General features: G+C 36.4%; 1 protein-coding gene and 1 pseudogene across 2 annotated transcripts in view; one reads left to right on the top strand and one right to left on the bottom strand.

Moving 5' to 3' along the window:
* Positions 1–20,987, bottom strand: part of UHRF1BP1L (UHRF1 binding protein 1 like) — a 106,442-nt gene that overhangs the window by 72,175 nt on the left and 13,280 nt on the right. The window lies entirely within an intron of this gene.
* Positions 970–1,396, top strand: LOC100469886 (annotated as a pseudogene).

Raw genomic sequence — 20,987 nt, forward strand, 5'->3', positions numbered from 1 at the left:
GGAAGAAGCAGGCTCATAGCGGAGCAGCCTGATATGGGGCTCGATCCCACAATGCCGGGATCACGCCCTGAGCTAAAGGCAGATGTTTAACCGCTGTGCCACCCAGGCAACCCTACATAAATCTCTTTGCTACAGACCACATCACAGAAAAGGATATTCCTATTTTACTAACCAACCTAAGAGGAAGGTTAAGGGAATAAGGCAGCCCTTTAGAAGTAGCAATAGCAGCTGCTACCCATTCATCATCCCAAGAACAATATCAAAGGGTATTAGCACTCCTTTTAGAATCATCCAGAGATTCCCAGCTTCAGAAACTGACCCAAATAATTCAGGAATAAATTAAAGTACACAAATCATCTTCTAAAAGGTCTCTCAGGAAGGGGATTATGCAACTCTACTTGAAAGCCAATTTTGGTGTTTTCTATGTGAGACTTAAAAATACTGATTACTTATAATCCTAAATTGGCTGTACAAATACCATTTATCCTTTCTGTAGGAGTTAAGATAAATGAAGTATAAAGGGCTTAGTGAAAGTAGCAAAAGTCACATGGGAGACTGGACCCTAAATTCTAATTAAAGAACACAGATTCTCTACGATGAATTAAAAATGAAAATTCTTAAACTTAAGAAAAAAGACAGGAAATAACAATAATAATTAAAACAATACTGGACATTTTTCCAAGGGTTTACTGTGTACCAGGTTCTTTGCATGCAAGCATTACTACTTCATCTAATTCCCATGATAAACCATTAAGGTCAATACTATTTTTATTCCCACTGTTTTGATAAGTAAACATAATGAGAAACTAACTTACTTGCCCAATATCACAACTAATAAAGACAATAACAGTAATAATAATAAATAATGCATATACATTAAAGTACTTTCATATGTATCACTTTATTTGATCCTTACAGCAATCCTAGTTCTTTCCTTTTGCAGCCATTACTGAAGGAACAGCAGCCAAAATGAAGTTCAATCCCTTTGTGACTTCTGAGCAGAGCAAGAACCATAAAAGACATTTCAATGCACCTTCCCACATTCACAGGAAGGTTATGTCTTCCCCTCCTCCCAAAGAGCTGAGACAGAAGTACAACGTTCAATCCATGCCCATCCAAAAGGAGAATGAAGTACAGGTTGTACAAGGACACTACAAAGGTCAGCAGACTGGCAGAGTAGTCCGGGTTTACAGGAAGAAATACGTCATCTACACTGAACAAGTATAGTGAGAGAAGGCGAATAGTACAACTGTCCATGCGGCCACTCACCCCAGCAAGACGAAGACTTGCTGGACGAAGACTACAAAAAGATCCTTGAACATAAGCCCAAAACTTGCCAAGTAGGAAAGAAAAGGGCAAATATAAGGAAGAAACAATTGAGAAGATGCAGGAATAAAGTAATGTTATAATATATGACTTTAAATAAAAACTGTTCAAATGAAAACCATAAATACATAAAATAACCCTAAAAAATGAAAAAATGCTCAGTCTGCCGAGGAAGTACTTTTTTCAAAAATGAAACTGACAAAATTAACTACCAGCTAACAAGAGTGATCAGCCAGTCTTTTACTTTTTTTGAAACTATTAAAGTAGCAAAAATATACTGGTTATTTACAAGCCCTACACGTCAACAAGAATATCAATAAATATACACATGCTTCATTTCATGCTTCCCACTGACTCAACACCAGAATTTCTTGAGCCCTATTTTATCAGGATTCATATCTTGTCATAGAATTTGCATTTAACCCATATTTGACCAGTGATGCTGGGTTGTATTATACCGACCACCAATCATGTCTGGTTTAACTACGATGTTTCCTGACAGGCTTTCACCCCTAATCATGGCCTGCCACTACCTCAAGGCAGATTATTAGAGGCAGAAGGGAGCATTCAGTAAGTACTTGCTGAGAATTCACTATTCAGACACATAAACCGACAAGGAGTACACTCAAGGAGTCCCTGCCTTTGTGCAGTTCTCAGTTCAGCTGGTAGAACACCAAAAAGCATGACTAAGAGAGAATACAGTACAGGGATTTAATCTAGAGCTTCACTGAAAACAGGGACTTTTGAGATGATATCTGAGAATGAGTAGTAGAAGTTAACTAGGCAAGGAAAAGAAGGGAGACAGGAAGAAAGAGTATTTCAAGCAGAGGGAATAAAACACAAAAGTTCTCAGGCTGGAGGGAGCATGGTATAACATAGAGCTGCAAGAGGACAAAGAGAGTAGAAGATAAATCAGAAGGGACAAAGAAGGGACTGATTCCACAAGGCCTTCACCATTTCATTCAATCATTCATTTAATAAATCTTAATTGATACCTATAAATTAACAGACAGTAGAAATACTAAATGAAACAAAAAAATCTCTGCCTTCATGGGGCTTAAGGGGACAGAGTTTCATGGAGAATGAAAAAAAAATAAGTTAAATACATAGTAAGTCAGATTCTGACTATGGAGGGAAAAAAAAGCAAAACAGTAAGATAGCAGGCATAAGCAGAGGACCTTTTAATTTTTAAAAGAGTGGACAGGAAAACCCTCAGTGAAAAGATGACATTTAGGCAAAGATCTGAAGGACATGAAGGAGGTAGCTATACAAATATCTACAGGAAGAATGCTCTAGGCCAAGGAAAAGCAAGGGTAAAAACTTGAGGTGGGAAAATGCTTGGCATGTCTGAGCAACAGCAAGAAAGTCAATGTGGCTGGAGGAGTGAGCAGAAAGGCAAGAGTATAAGGAAATGAGATAAGTTAGAGAAATAATAGGGGCCGGATCACACAGGATCTTTAAAACCACTCTGAGGACTCTGGCTTTTACTCTGAGTAAAAATGAGAGTGACTGGAGATGGTTTTGACTAGAATAGGAAACTTTTCTTTTTTTTAAGATTTATTCATTTTTTATTTGAAGGGGAGAGAGAGTGTGTGTACACGAGCACAGGGAGGAGGGGCAGAGGGAGAGAGAATCTCAAGCAGACTCCATACTGAGTGCGAAGCCCAAGGCAGGGTTTGATCCCAAACCCTGATAGCATGACCTGAGCTGAAATCAAGAGTCAGATGCTCAGCCAACTCAGCCACCCAGGCGCCCCTGGAAACTTTAATTTTCAAAGGTTCACTCCATTGAGAATATATGAAAGGTAGGACGTGGACAGAAGCAGGCAGCCCAGGTAGGCAGCTACCGCAATAATCCAGGTAAGAAAAGATGCTGCCCTGGATCAAGATGGAAGAGTAAAAAGTGAGGGGCGCCAGGGTGGTGCAGTCGTTAAGCGTCTGCCTTCGGCTCAGGGAGTGATCCCGGCATTTTGGGATCAAGCCCCACATCAGGCTCCTCTGCTGGGAGCCTGCTTTTTCCTCTCCCACTCCCCCCCGCTTCTGTTCCCTCTCTTGCTGGCTGTCTCTCTCTGTCAAATAAATAAATAAAATCTTTTTTAAAAAAAAAGAGTAAAAAGTGATAAAAAGGAAACAGTCGAGATATATTCTGAAAGTAAAGCCAACATGATTTAATTGTACAGAATGACGTCAAGGATGACTTCCAAGGTTTTTAGTCTGAGTAAATGGAAGGACAGAGTTACCATTTATCAGAGTAAAGAAATAGAGGGAGAAATTAATTTGAGATTAAGGATCAGAATTTAGGCTTTGAATAGTTTAATTAAGAGATGTCTATTAGATATCCAAGAAGCGATGCCAATTAGGTAAAAATTCAAATCTCATTTAGCAGCTGCAGATACAAATTTGGTAATCACCAATGTTATAGATGGCATCTGTTGCAAGCTGGAGAAAGAAAATTCAATAGGTCAAGGACTGTGGTCAGAGACCACTAAGAAGCCAAGAAATGTGAAAGAAACCAATAAAGGAGATTTAAAAAGAACCAGTAAGGCAGGAGAGAAACCAGGTTGCTCTCGAGTTTTGTTTTCTTTATAAGGTAAGAGAACTCAGCAAGCTTATAAGCTGGTGACAATGATGCAGAAAAATGAAAACTACTGATGGTACAGTAAGGACAGACAACTGCTAGAGCAAAATCCATGATCAGAAGACAGCAGATGCAGTATACACGAGGAGCGGTTGGTCTTGAATAGTTCTGACATCAGAAAGCATGTTAATACTCTATATATGTAAAAAAATAAAATGAGAAAGAATGAGAAGAGGGGAAGCACCTAAAACAGAAAGCAAACTGAAACAAATGAACCTAATTATACTTCAGAAATACTATAAGCATATTTAAGGGGAAAGAGGAAGAGAGGAAGGACAGAGGGACAGATGGGCAAAGACTAATCTGAGTAACAACATTTGACTATATATCCTTAGTGCTGGACAAGAAGGGATGTAAGCGTATGTGTGTGCATGTGGGAGGGGTTAGTGAAGAAATCAAGCAACATCTTGACCCGGTATATACAAGAATGTTCATCTCAATGACCTTTAAAAAGGGAAAAAAGTGAAAACACTTAAATGTCCCAACGGAAATAATCCCTTTAATTATATCATGCTACATACATATCAAGTAATATGTGTTGCCAACCATATAAAGAAAATGCTTATATACTGTGAAAATTTGAGGTTTAAAATTACATACTGTGACTTTAATTATGTAAAAAATACATTATAAAATGTCAACTATCAAGAGTACCTATACCTATGGTTGGTAAGATTTTAGATTTGTCCTAATACTTTTCTATATGTTTAATGTTCTAATAAGGAGCATATATCACTTTTATAAAGACAAAAGTTCATCAAGAACCCAAAAAGACAGGCCTTGCAAGAGTAAAAGTGAAAGATGGAAAGATTAAAAGACATGTCATTAACAAGAAATTCTACCTTCAATTTAGTTCATACCAAAGGGACAACATCTGCAAAGAGCATGGGCCTTAAATAGTCAGACAAGTCTGAATTCTTGTTTAGCTACTTACTGTGGTACCTCTGTGTCTCAGTTTGCTCATCTATAAAATGGGGGAAATAATACCAACCTCAAAAAATTTTTAGTGAGGATTAAAGGTAATATGTAAAGCATCTGGTACAAAACAGATATTCATTAAGAGTTCTCTTTTTCCTTCCCTCTTTTTATTTAAATCATGGACACAGTGATTATAGTTTTAGCTAAAGCAATATCAAAAGTTCATGCTTATCCAAAAAGGACTTCAAAATGGTCAAGCTGTAGAGCTAATCTGGAAAATATCTTAAATTAATACTCCTCATCACTGAACTATTTTAATTAGAAAGCAGAAGATATATTGGTAACTTACATTCACAGCTATTAAACATCTTGTTCCCTACACTGGGTAAAAAGTGTATATATCAAATTATTTATCTTCCATTGTTCATGTTAGGCTTTAATTTACACATATTTTAGTTTTCCACAAATGTGTCCCAATCATTTGCTAATATGTTTCTTCCAAAAACAGAAACTGGAGAATGACTGTTCAGCCACATCTTTCATAATTTATTTTTTTTTACAGATCTTATTTATTTATTTCAGAAAAAGACTGAGTGAGCGAAAGCATGAGCAGCAGAGGGAGAAGGAGAAGCAGGCTCCCCATTGAGCAGGGTGCCCAATGCAGGGCTCAATCCCAGGACCCTGGTACCATGACCTGAGCCGAAGGCAGACACTTAACTGACTGAGCCACCCAGGCGCCCCCACATTTTTCATAATTTAATTGATAAAGGAAAAGCAGACTTTAAGTGTATATTAGGCAAACAAAGGGAGGGAAACTCACAAAAGAACATTAAGGACCGGAAGAGGTATTTTTCTACCTTTTTCTACCTTTTCTACTTTTTCCAAGTGTTGCTACAGCTCTTCAAATTAATTGCCATCTGAAATCCCCAGATAATTGTAATACAATTATTACTCTACTGAATATTATAATTGAGAAGGGTCTGATCCTAAAGAGAATAAATTGTTATCTGAAATAAACCACTTCCACTCCCTAAAGAACCATTTAAAGCTCTAAAGAGTTATACAAACATTTTAAAACCAAACTTTTAAAAATAGGGCAGAAATTTAAGCCAATGAATTTAAACTTCTGAATAATTATTTTTTTTACTTAAGATAAAAGGGAGGGGTGGGAGAAATGAAGCATAACATATATACAAAACCAAAGTAGCTGTAACGAAGACTCAAAACGAGGATAAAGGAGAAAGCTGATTGACCTGAATATATCAAAGTCACAACAGCACAGAAGAAAGTCATGAGATATGTAAAAAGGGCACAACTTTTACTGATTTTTTTCATTTTTAAAATAAAGAAACACACTCATTACTATGTACATTATGGCATGCAAAGAGGTTTATTTTAAAATAAACGTATCCTTCACTCTAGTATCCTGTGAAATAAACTTCAATGTGAATGTGTATATTTTATTAGTTAACTTTTACCATCTTTTTAACAATGTAACAATTTGAAAACATATAAAATAGGAAAACAGGCTTCCATTTTATCCAAAATCTTCTTTAATTACACATAATACATGAAAATATATTTACTAGTTTTTTCAGTATTAACAACAGAAATAGCTAACTAGAGGAATAAAAATTCCAAGCAAATGGAAAGAACGCGTTTGACTTAGATTATGCATTTTATAATTAATACATAATTATTAGAGTCTAAATTATATGCAAAGCACTGTGCTAAGGAGACATTTATGGCAAAACAAAGAAAGTAGGTCCATAATCAAAGATTTATAATTTGCTTAAGGTAACAGGTTACAAATGCACAAAAAGTTAAGAATTCCAGCTCTGCAAGAATAAAAATGCCACTTACTACTCAACCTCTCTATGCCTCAGTTTCCTTGTCTGTGAAATGGAGATAACAAAATAATACCTGCTTCTACAGGGCTGTTTTGATGCTTAACTGGGTTAGAATATGTAAAATGCTAGCAACTGTCCTAATACACAGGAAAACTCAGTGTTAGCTATTACTAATACAAAGACACAAGTTAAATAGGAATATGAACACAGAGACCTGATATAACCAGTGGTGAAATTTTCCCCCCCAAAAAACTGGGGGTCTTGATAAAACACTAAGTATGCAGATCATAAACCAAGAAGTATAAATTTTATACCTAATGTTACTATAAATTTTAGTCATGATTTACTTGAACTTTCATCAGATCCATTCTATAGCTACATCATAAAAACAAAGATAATACAGTTGTTTTATTTGCTATAGCAACCTGAAACAGACTTCTCAAATGTACCATATTCAGGCTACATACACTTATTTGGAGGTAGAATCATAAAATCTTAGTGCTCAAAAGAATCTTAACACAGTTATAGACCCTTTTCTGACCTAATTACCTTCCTTCTTCTACACTTACTTCTTTGCATTCAAATACAAACCCTGGGAAATTCTTTTCAAACCTCATCAGTAAATATGCATTTCTTGAGTTATTCACCTTGTCCTGAAATTGTTTATGGTTCCTGTTATTGTACATGTTTTTTTTTTTTAAGATTTTATTTATTTATTCGACAGAGATAGAGACAGCCAGCGAGAGAGGGTACACAANCAGCGAGAGAGGGAACACAAGCAGGGGGAGTGGGAGAGGAAGAAGCAGGCTCATAGCAGAGGAGCCTGATGTGGGGCTCGAACCCATAACGCCGGGATCACGCCCTGAGCCGAAGGCAGACACTTAACCGCTGTGCCACCCAGGCGCCCCTGTTATTGTACATGTTATTAAAGATTCACATAAGTGCCTACTATTCTTCTAAACTTAATAACTGGCTCTGCTACTTGATAATTATTTTCTCAAATAACAGTTGTAACTAGAAATAATCATTTCTATTCTGTGACATTTCATGCTATAGCCTGAATAACTAGATTTTACAGGGAATTTAACAATGCATATTAAACTGTTTATGAAAATTAAAGTAGGCACTTGTAATATGAAGCTCCTGGATAGACTTCAAGGGGTCCAAGATATTTTATCCTATTTTCAAATGGGGCTTTTAGGAACAAAAAAAGCTAATTAAGAACCACTGACTTAGGGGCACCTGGGTGGCGCAGTCGTTGAGCGGCTGCCTTCGGCTCAGGGCGTGATCCCGGCGTTGCGGGATCGAGTCCCACATCGGGCTCCTCGGCTGGGAGCNAAAGTAGGCACTTGTAATATGAAGCTCCTGGATAGACTTCAAGGGGTCCAAGATATTTTATCCTATTTTCAAATGGGGCTTTTAGGAACAAAAAAAGCTAATTAAGAACCACTGACTTAAAGAAAAAGGATTAATTTTTAACCATACAAAAAAAATAAATTACTTCAGTATTATAAGGTGATTTTCAATACTGTTATTATTTAATATAATTAACTTCTTATTAACAAACCCCTCTTAGGATGGCTACTCAGCTACCACTGATTCCATCTTTCCAGAGAAAGGCTGTAAATACAGGAGAAAAGTGCACACCTAAAACATACTTCCTTGTGTACAGCTGATTGATCTAGAAGTTGAAAAGGCATCTAGGCTATTTAATCAGATTCTTTCCTTCAGAAATTTGAAACTACAACACTATCTTAGTATCAAGATGACAAATAATAAAGGAATATGACTGCCAGACAAGCACAGATCCAATACTTTAGAACTTAGAGACCATAAAGATTCTTTTCCCATCACCGCTCCATTCTCCTAAATTGGGCCCAATTCAAACCTATGAAATGAACTAGTAATTGAAATCACTAGCTAGCACCTCAAAACTGTGCATCCCTATAAGGATTAAATTCTCACTGTATATGAAGAGATATTAAAAGAACCAATTATCTTTGTTTAGGCAAATTTAACAGCTTTTGCTTGATTTTATTCAAAACAGTATTTCTAGAAGAGAACAAAGTACCTTAAGCATATAAGACAGTCATATAAGAGAGGATGTTTCCCAAAATCTGAAAGACTACCAAGTCCTTTGGCTAGGAACATTAAATTATTAATCTGCAACTAATCACATCCTTTTATAGTCCATGGGTTTCATCATGCAGACATAAAGATCACTCCACTCAAAACTAAGAAACAGGGGCACCTGGGTGTCTCAATTGGTTAGGCGTCCAACTCTTGATTTTGCCTCAGATCATGACCTCAGTGCCCCAGAACTGATCCCGCATTGGGCTCCACACTCAGCATGGAGTCTGCTTGAGATTCTCCCTCCCCATCTGCCCCTCTTGCTCATTCTCTCTCTCTCTTTCAAATAAATAAATAAATCTTAAAAAAGAAAGAAAGAAAGAAAGAAAGAAAGAAAGAAAGAAAGAAAGAAAGAAAGAGATGAGGCTTTTCTAAAGAAACCCATATTTCCTCATTTTCTCCATTATCTAACCCCACATTTTTTCACCCCAGTTGTACCTCTTTTAATCTGGCACTCTCTTCTTGGGGCTACTTGCTTTCTTGCCCTACTCTATGCCATATTAACTTCAGGATCAAAAAGTGAACTAGTTATTTTTTAAAATGTTAACATAAGCTAGGTCAAGAAATACTTTGTTACAGCCTAGTACATACAGAAACACACACACACACACACACAATTAAGATGAAAATTTCACAGAACGGTAGTTTAATACAGTCTGGTATTTTCTATTCTATTTCATTCTTTTAAAATAGTGATCCCAAGGAACCTGGGTGGCTTAGTCAGTTAAGCGGCAGACTCTTGATTTCAACTCAGGTCATGATCTCAGGGTTGTGAGATTAAGACCCATGTCAGGCTCTCTCTCCCTCCACACCTCCCCCACCACCAAAACATGTGCATGCACTCTCTCACTCTCTCTCAAACAAATCTTCAAAAAATAAAATAAAATAAAATTACAACATACCACACAGACTTCACAAAGTAAGCTATAACTCCCAGCTTAATAAAAAATATATAAGTACATCATGACCAAGTATGAAGACTGGATGAACATTCAAATATCAACCAGTGTAATACACCATATTAAAAAGTAAAATCGCATGATGATCTCAATAGAGACATAAAAAAGCACTTGACAAAAGTCAACACCATACATGGAAAAATAACTCTCAACAAACTGGAAACAGAAGAAAACTTCCTCCAAACTACAAAGGACATCTATGAAAATCCTACAGCTAAAATCATACTTAAAGATGGAAGACTAAAATGCTTTGTTGCTAAGACAGAGACAAGACAAGGATATCTGCTCTTACCACTTCTATTCAGCACTGTATTGGAGGTTCTAGCATAAGGCAAGAAAAAAATAAGACATTCTGTTTAGAAAGGAATAAAACTGCCTTTTTTCCCCAACAACATGATCATCTATATAGAAAACCACACAGAATCCTTTAAAAGAGCTACCAGAACTAATAAATGAGTGTAGCGAGGTTATAGGATATAAGAACAATATAAAAAATGAAATCAGGGGCGCCTGGGTGGCACAGCGGTTAAGCGTCTGCCTTCGGCTCAGGGCGTGATCCCGGCGTTATGGGATCGAGCCCCACATCAGGCTCTTCCTCTATGAGCCTGCTTCTTCCTCTCCCACTCCCCCTGCTTGTGTTCCCTCTCTCGCTGGCTGTCTCTATCTCATCGAATAAAGAAATTAAAAAAAAAAAATGAAATCAGTTGGAGGGACACAGGAACCAAATGAAAGCACTCCCAATGGCTAAAGCTAGAACAATTTGGCAACAAAATAAATTATCAGATTATAACTCAAAATGTAAAATAAATATACGTGAGTATATATAGATATAAATACGTGATTGAATAAATAACTGGGAGAGAAGAGATAAATCTTCCATACAGAAAATTTGCAAATAATGTAGGTTTTCTCTATTCCAACCTCAGGGAAATGGAACATAAACCCTCATTCCTTTCTGTGGCTGCTTTTCTTTCCAAAATATACAATATGAAAGTGGGCAAAAGAGTAACAGTACAGTGGAGAATCTGACAAAGGCCAACATTAACAATAAGACATGTTGATAGTATGTATCTTTGATATGAAATAATAAAAATGGTATTTTACCTCTGTGGTCTTCTTGCCCAAAAGCCATAACCCATTCTAATCATGAGAAAAACATTATACAATTACTGACTGAGAGACACTGAACAAAATATCTAACCAATACTACCGAAAACTCTCAAGATCAAAAAGAAGGAAAGTGAGAAACTGTCATAGTCAGGAGGAGTCTAAAACAAAATGATAACAAAATATGTGATATTCACAATGAGATCATAGAACTAAAAAAGGAAATTAGGTAAAAAAAAACTAAGGAAATGTAAACAAAGTATAGGCTATAGTTAATAATAATTTATAAATACTGGTTCATTAATTGTGACAAATGTACCACACTATGTAACAAATTAATAAAAGGGATGGACTCCAATGCTATTGAACTGTGTCCTTTTCAACTTTTTCAAATAGTCCATGAATAGCTAATTCTTAAAATCTGTTTTTCTCAACCATAGAAAATCTGTCATGCATACCTTATTTCAAAGGGGTAAATGATGATGATTCATGAAAACTGTTTGAGAGCATAAACCCAAAGCATAATACAGGAGTAAATTCTTATTAAGACTATGAGAAGCCTAATAAAAATCTTTGCTACAGGTCTCTCAACCAATATTTCTTGATTCATAAAATTTTTCAGAATTTCTTATATCCAGATTTTTGTTATTAGTAACTTAGCAGAGAGCATTGTGCAGGGGAATACATGGCTGCCTCAAAACTGCTACCCAAAGTAAATACTTCCAAACCTGACAACCTGGCACTGATTTTTACAGAGTGAATACAAACAAGAAATCCAAAGCCTATTTTCTTTTTCCACAGAAAGATATTTTTAATAGAGACTTTCAATAGAGAAGCTGACCAGTATACCCTAGTAAAATGAGATGTATGAACAGTGTTTTACTGAATTACATGGTAATCCTTCTACAAAAATAAAAAGATCTATAATAAAGGAAATCTCTCTCTCTCTCAGACACATACACACACACAAATAATAGGGGAGATGGGATGTGAGGTATATGAACACTCTTTATACTATACTTACTGCCTTCCTATAAACCTAAAAGTATTCCCCACCAAAAAATCATATTTAAAAAAATCATTTCAGGGGCGCCTGGGTGGCACAGCCGTTAAGCGTCTGCCTTCAGCTCAGGGCGTGATCCCGGCGTTATGGGATCGAGCCCCGCGTCAGGCTCCTCTGCTATGGGCCTGCTTCTTCCTCTCCCACTCCCCCTGCTTGTGTTCCCTCTCTCGCTGGCTGTCTCTCTCTCTGTCAAATAAATAAATAAAAAAAAGCTTTAAAAAAATAAAATAAAAAATAAAAAAATCATTTCAGCGTCATATGGAAGATTTATCCATTTTGCTGTATGTAAATTTCATTTAAAAAAGTTATTGCAATAAAAATATCAATTGTTTCCATATCCTAGCAACAATAGGAAACTAAAAATTTTAAAGTACCATTTACACTAGCATGACAAGTATGAAATTTTTAGGGATAAATCTGACAAAAGGTATGCAAGACCTATATAGTGAAAACCATAAAATGTTGATGAAATTTTAAGATATAAATAAATAAACAGAGAAACACATAAGTAAATCAAAAGGCTCAATATTTTTTAAGATGTCAGTTCTCCTCAAATAGATTTATAGATACCGAGCAAATACTCCAGCAGGCTTTTTGGGAGAAACAGGTTGGTTCTGGAATTTATATAAATATACAAGATGTGGAATATCAAACTAACTTTGAAAAAGATGAATAGAGCTGGGAGGCCTTGTACTTCAAGACTTCTTAAAAAGCTACAGTGTGGGGCGCCTGGGTGATTCAGTCGGTGTAGTGTCTGCCTTCAGCTCAGGTCATGATTCCAGGGTCCTGGGATGAACCAAGTATAGGGCTCCCTGCTCAGTGGGAAGTCTGCTTCTCCCTTTCCCTCTGCCCCTCCCCCAACCCCTGCTCCTTCTCTCTCTCTCTCACTCTCTCCTCTCTCAAACAATTAAATAAAATCTTTAAAAATATATATATATTTAAAAAAAAGTTACAGTGGGGCACGTGGCTGGCTCAGTCGGTAGAGCATGAAACTTGATCTCAGGGTCATGAGTTTAAGCCTCACATTGGGCACAGTGTTTAGTTTAAAAAAAAAAAAATTATAATATTCAAGATGATTAAGATTGGTGTAAAGACAGACCCGTGAACAATGGAACAAAATAGAAAGTCCCAAAATAGAAACAAATTTATAGTAAGGGGATTTTCAACAAAGGTGCAAAAGCAAATCAGTGAGAAAAAAATAGGGGTGCCTGGGTGGCTCAGTCTTGATCTCAGCTCAGGTCTTTTTTTTTTTTTTTTAAGATTTTATTTATTTATTTGACAGAGATAGAGACAGCCAGCGAGAGAGGGAACACAAGCAGGGGGAGTGGGAGAGGAAGAAGCAGGCTCATAGCGGAGGAGCCTGATGTGGGACTCGATCCCAGGACCCCGGGATCACGCCCTGAGCTGAAGGCAGACGCTTAACCGCTGTGCCACCCAGGCGCCCCTCAGCTCAGGTCTTGATCTCAGGGTTGTGAGCTCAAGACCGCGTGTAGATTTAAAAAAAAAAAAAAAAAAGAAAGAACCCTGATACTTACCTCACACCATAAACATATTTAAATAGACCACAGACCAAAATCTAAAAACTGAATCCATAAAATCGCTTTAAGAAAATAGAGGAGAAAATCTTGGTGATCTAGAGCCTGACAAAGATATCCTTTTTTTCTTTTTTTCAATATTTTATTTATTTATTTATTTATTTATTTGATTGGTGGGGGGGAAGCAGGAGGGAGAGGGAGAGGGAGAAGCAGACTCCCTGCTGAGCAGGAAGCCTGATTCAGGGTTCAATCCCAAGACAGTGGGATCATGACCTGAGCCGAAGGCAGATGCTTAACCAACTGAGCCACCCAGGCGCCCAGAGCCTGGCAAAGATTGAACATAACAAAAAATGCACAAATCATAAAAGCAAAAAACCAATAAATTATGTTTTATCAAAATTAAAAACCCCACCCATCAAAAGACACTGTTACTAAAGGAGAAGCCACAGAGGGGGAGGAAATATATTTACAAAACATGTTTGAAAAAGACTTTTACTTACAATATATAAAGAACTCTTATAATTCAAAAATAAGACAACTCATTAATAAGCAAAAGATTCAGACTCCCAAATCAAAGAAGACATACAGATGGCAGATAAGCACATGAAAAGATGTACAATATAGCCAGTTAACAGGGAATTGCAATTAAAACCACTCCACTATTTACCCACTAAAATGAGAAAATTAAAAGACTGACCACACTGAGCATTGTTGAAGATACGGAGCAACTGGAAATCTCACACTGCTGGTGAGAATATAAAACGTACACTTCAGAATGCCGTTTACCAGTTTCTTAAACACTTATGTACGTACCCGCGTATAACCCAATCAACCTACTCCTAGGCATTTACCCAAGAGAAATGAAAAGCATGTGTCCTCACAAATGTTTACATTGTGTAATGTTTACACCAGCTTTGTTTATAAGAGTCAAAAACTGGAAACAATCTAAATGACCATCATCAGGGGAATGGATAAACACATTATGGAATATTCACAATGGAATATACTCAGCAGTAAGAGAGAAATGCATACAACAAACATATTAATTGCAAAATAATTATACTGAGGGAAAGAGGCCAAAAGAAGGTATATGATTCATTTATATAAAATTCTAGAAAATACAAATTAATCTAAGTGAAATAAAGTAGATCATATAATTATAAAGGATGTGGCAGGAGGGGAGGAAGGAGAGGATTACAAACAGACATGAGGAAACTTAAGGGCATATGCCAAAATTTCATCAAACTGTATACCTTAAATATGTACAGTTCACTATATATAAACCAAATATATTTCAATAAAGCTGTTTAAGTCATATATAAAAAATGCTTATACAAGAATGATTTTCTTTACTTGCATATTAAAAACACAATCAAGCTAAAAAAACTATAAATTGAGAATGCTCAATAAAGATGGTAATTTATCACGAACACACCTCCTCTCTCTCTCTCTCTCACACACACACACACACACACACACACACACACACACACCCCTACATATACTGGTGGATATATACTTCCTAATAAAAAAAGAAAATGGACTAGTTACTTAATAAAATATAAGGAAATCAGAATTTTTAAGATATTTGAACCATGGGTTTTGAAAACCATTCGTAATTTGTCATCTGAGGATATGAGAAGCAATTTTAGGCCAAGTTAAAAAAATGAGTAGATCACTCAGCACAGAGTGTGCTTGGGATTCTCTCTCCCTCTCCTTCTGCCCCTCCTACTCGTGTTCTCTCCCTCTTTTTCTCTCAAATAAATAAATCTTTAAAAAAATAAAAATTAAAAAATTAAAACCGAGATCAATAAGTAGCCTTTATACTATCTAAAAATATTAAATAATTTTAGAATTTTAGCACCTGAAAAGTTCCACTAATCCAGGCTTCATCTTATAGTATAAAATGTGAAGCCCAAAAGGGTTTAAGTCAACTGCTAAAGTCATACCAAGGCAGAGCCAAGACTATAATCAAACTTGTATAATTTTAACTTACATGGTATTTCAAGATTAATTACTATTTCATTATCATACTGATTGATTTTCAATTCAACAATATTTAATAAACATTTCCTGGGCATTATAGGAGTATATGGCAATTCTTACCTTAAAGGAGTTTCAAGGTCAATTTGAGGCTTATTAAATATCTAAGGCATAAATGTTATTTGCTTCGAAGAAAATGATAGTGTTAATAGAATAAAAATCAAGTTATGTTATATATATATATATTTTAGTATTCTCAATTTACAGAGTTTGTTTGGCTTGGTTATTTTTATAATACACATGTAAGGAAATCAACCAATCTTGTCTAGCCAGTTTTTTCACATTTAAAGAACTGGAAGTTTTAAAAAATGGAAGAGGTTATAAGCTGGCAGCCTATGAGCTTTGTTTTACCCACAAATACATTTTGTCTGTCTGTACAGTGTTTTAAAAAACCTAAATGGGTGGCTAACATTTAAAATGAGTAGACCCTGTATTAAAATCTGGGTTTCCTAATTTTGTTGAAATATTGGAAGATCTGACACAACTACACATGCATCCTTCATGGCAAAAACTGAGCAATGATTAGGCTCTTGGGTAACTTACACAAATAAGACATAATTACTGCTTTCAAAAACCTCATAGTCTACAAGCACATAAACAAATCATGGCAGTACATTATAGTTTTATAATGTGCAAAGCACTGTGTGACAGATATTACAATAAAATGAGAATAGGAAAAGATGGAGGTACACGAGAAATAGTGATCATTTGTTAAAAATACTGTTTAGGGAAGGCTTCATGGAGGAGGCCAAACTTGAACTAAGTTTTTTAAGAGTTAAGTTTCTGCCAGGTGAATAGGGGAGAGGAGGACATTTTAGGCACAGCAACAGCATGTTCAAGGTTACAGGATCACATACAGTAGGCATGGATGAAATATAAGGCATTGGGTAGTTTGTTAAAAAATGGAATGCCTTTGAAAGATGGACTGAAGCCAGATCACGAAGGACTCTTGCATCCCATGCCAAGAAATGTAGGTTTCATCCTACACATCTGTATTGTTCCCACAATGCTCCTAAGAAGACTCATGATTCAACGTAGCTGGGAGAAGAAATAAAAAGGGAAAAGATGTAATAGCTGATCACCCTAATTACTGATTCAACTAAATTACTAAAAGGCAATTTATGAGCTAGATGGTCTTTGCTCCATTAACAAGGAGCCCTACTTTTTGCCTATCTTATGCAATTAAGTTCTATTTTAATATTTCTTTGGACAAAATTTCTACTGTTATAAAGAAATTTATTTTTTTAAAAAGCTTGAACATGAGCCATTAAAAATTTTTTTACCAATCTTTACATGATACACCACATTAACAAAACAAAGGATAAATATCATATGATCACCTCAATTGACACTGAAAACGCATTTGAAAAATTCAACACCTATTTACGATAAAAATTCTCAACAAAGCGGGTATTGAAGAAATGTACCCCTCAACATAATAAAGGCCCGAAGACAAATCCACAGCTAACATTATACTCAACAGTGAAAAGCTGAAAGATCTTCCTCCAAGATCAGGGGCAAGACAAGGATTCTCACACTTACCACTTTAATTCAACATAGTACTGGAAGTCCTAGCCAGAGCAATTAGGCAAGAAGAAGAATAAAAGGAATCCAAATTACAAAGGAAGAAATAAAACTGTCAATTTGTAGATGATATAATACAATATATAGAAAATTCCAAAGACTCCACCAAAAAACTAATAAGAACTAACAAATGAATTCAATAAAGTTGCAAGATACAAAATTAACATACAGAAATGGGCTGCACTAATAATGAGTTATCAGAAAGAAGAAAACAATCCCATTTACAACTGCACCAAAAAGAATAAAAGATCTAGAAATAAATCTGACCAGAGAGTGAAAGACCTATATACTCTGTAAGAGACTGATAAAAGAAATTGAAGACAGCACAAATAAATGGAAAGATATTCTGTGCTCATGGAATGAAAAAAAATTGTTAAAATGTCCATACTACCCAAAGTAATCTACAGATTCAATACAATCCCCATCAAAACACCAATGGCATTTTTCACAGAACTAAAACAAAGAATCCCAAAACCTGCCTGGATCCATGAAAAGACCCTGAACAGCAAAAGCAGTCTGGAGAAAAAACAAAGCTGCAGGTTATCATGCATTCTGATTTCAAATACTACAAAACTGTAAGTAATCAAAACAGTATGGTCCTGGCATGAAAACTTAGACACATGTATCAATGGAATAGAAAAAAGACCCCAGAAATAAACCCATACATTTATGTTCAATTAATCTATGACAAAAATAGACAAGGCAAGAAACAACAATTGTTGGAGAGGATGTGGAGAAAGGGGATCCCTCCTACATTGTTGGTGGGAATGCAAGTTGGTATAGCCACTCTGGAAAACAGTGTGGAGGTCCCTTATAAAGTTAAAAATCGAGCTCCCTATGACCCAGCCATTGCACTACTGGGTGTTTACCCCACAGATACAGACGTAGTGAAGAGAAGGGCCATATGCACCCCAATGTTCATAGCAGCATTGTCCACAATAGCCAAAGCGTGGAAGGAACCAAGATGCCCTTCAACAGATGACTGGATTAAGAAGTTGTGGTCCATATATACAATGGAATATTACTCAGCTATCAGAAAGAACGAATTCTCAACATTTGCTGCAAGATGGACGGCACTGGAGGAGATAATGCTAAGTGAAATAAGTCAAGCAGAGAAAGACAATTATCANGAAAATTATCATATGATTTCTCTCATCTATGGAACATAAGAACTAGGAAGATTGGTAGGGGAGAAAGGGATAATGAAAGGGGGGGTAATTAGAAGGGGGAATGAAGCATGAGAGACTATGGACTATGAGAAACAGACTGAGGGCCTCAGAGGGGAAGGGGGTGGGGGAATGGGATAGACTGGAGATGGGTAGTAAGGAGGGCACGTATTACAGAGTGCACTGGGTGTTATATGCAAACTAATAAATCATCGAACTTTACATCGGAAACCAGGGATGTACTGTATGGTGACTAACATAATATAATAAAAAAAATTAAAATAAAAAAATAAAAATAAAATTTAAAAAAATTAATCTATGACAAAGAAGGAAAGAATATATAATGGGGAAAAACAATTCTCTTCAATAAATGGTATTGGGAAAATTGGACAGCCACATGTAAAAAAAAATGAAACTGGGCCACTATCTTATACGATTTACAAAAATAAACTCAAAATGAATTAAGGACTTGAATGTGAAGCCAGAAACTATGAAACTCCTAGAAAAAAAACAGAGAGTAATCTTTGACACAGGTCTTAGCCATATTTTTTTTTTGAACCAGTCTTCTTAGGCAAGGGCAACAAAGGTAAAATAAATAAGTGGCATTACATCAAACTACAAGCTTTTGCACAGCTGAAGAAACCATCAACAAAATGAAAAAGCAACCTAACCGAACGAAAGAAGGTATTTGCAAATCATATATCTGGTAAGAGGTGAATATTCAAAATACATAATGAACTCATACAACTTAATATATATAAAAAAAAACAAATACTATTTAAAAATGAGGAGAGGATCTGAATAAACAGTTTCCCAAGGAAGACATACAGAAGGCCAATGGACACATGAAAAGATGCTCAACATCAGTAATCATCAGGGAAATGAAAATCAAAACCACACAGAGATATCACCTCACACCGGTCAGATTGGCTATTATCAAAAGGACAAAAAATAACAGGTGTTGGTGAGGTGTGGAAAAAGGGAACCTTCATACACTGTTGGTGGGAATGTAAAGTGGTGCAGTCACTACGGAAAACAATATGAAAACACCTCAATGGGCAGCTGGGTGGCTCAGTCCTTAAGCGTCTGCCTTCGCCTAGGGCGTGATCCCAGGGTCCTAGGATCGAGCCCCGCATCAGGCTCCTCCGCTGGGAGCCTGCTTCTTCCTCTCCCACTCCCCCTGCTTGTGTTCCCTCTCTCGCTGGCTGTCTCTCTGTCAAATAAATAAATAAATAAAATAAGAAAGAAAGAAAGAACCTCAAAAAATTAAAATTAGAACTACCACACAATCCATCAATTACACCTCTAGGTATATAACCAAAAAACAAACAAAGAAAACAAAACAACAACAAAAAAAACCCCACCAATTCAAAGAGATAGATGCACACCTAGGTTCACTGTAGTACTATTTACAATAGCCAAGATATGGAAACCATCTAATTATCCATCAATAGATGAATGGATAAAGATGTGGCATAAATACATAATGTAAATTACTTGGCCATAAAAAAGAATGAACTCTTGCCATTTGCAACATGGATAGACCTAGAGGGTTTTATGCTAAATGAAATAAATCAGACAATAACAAATACCATATGATTTCACTTATATGTGTAATCTAAAAAAAAAGCAAATGAACAAACAAAACAAAAAGAGACTCACAGATATAAGAAGCAACTATTGGCTACCAGACTGGGGAGGGGTTGGGGGCTGGGCAAAATAGATGAAGGGGATTAAGAGGCACAAATTTCCAGTTATAACATAATTAAGTCATGAGGATATATGTATTGCATAGGTACTATAGCCAACAATAGTGTAACAATTTTGTATGGTGACAGATGGTAACTAGACTTATTGTGGGGTTCATTTTGTAATGTATAAAAACATCACTATGATGAGGTGCCTGGGTGGCTCAGTCCGTTAAGCATTCAATTCTTGATTTCAGCACTGGTCATGATCTCGGGGTCATGAGACTGAGCCCTGTGTCTGGGTTCTGCGCTCAGTAGAGCTTGGGTTTCTCTCTCCCTCTCCCCCATACTCTCTCTCTCCCCCTAAAATAAATAAATAAATCTTTAAAAAAAAATACATCACTATGGGGGCTCCTGAGTGGCTCAGTCAGTTGGGCATCTGCCTTTGGCTCAGGTCGTGATCCCAGTGTCCTGGGATTGAGCCCCAAGTCAGGCTCCCTGCTCAGCAGGGGAGTCTGCTTCTCCCTCTCTCTTTGACCCTCCCCCTGCTCGGGCTCTAGCTCACTCTCTCTCTCAAATGAATAAATAAAAGATCTTTTTAAAAAAAAAATCACTATGGGGGTACCTGGGTGGCTCAGTCGTTAAGCGTCTACCTTCAGCTCAGGTCATGATCTCAGGATCATGCTTGGCGGGAAGCCTGCTTCTCCCTCTCCCTTGCCTGCTGCTCCCCCTACTTGTGCTCTCTCTCTCTCTCTCTGCAAATAAATAAAATTTAAAAATAATTACTATGATGTACACAAGGAATTAATGGGATACTATGTGTCAATTATACTTCAATTAAAAAAGAAAGATTTTTACCAAGAAGTTAAATGGTAAGATTAGCATTTTGAACGGATCTCTCTAGTAACAGTGCCATGGATGGAATAAAAAAGTATGAGACCAGAAGGAAATGAGAATGTTTACTTGCAAGAGTAACATAAG

Source organism: Ailuropoda melanoleuca, chromosome 15 (assembly GCF_002007445.2).
Source record: "Ailuropoda melanoleuca isolate Jingjing chromosome 15, ASM200744v2, whole genome shotgun sequence".
NCBI lineage: Eukaryota > Metazoa > Chordata > Mammalia > Carnivora > Ursidae > Ailuropoda > Ailuropoda melanoleuca.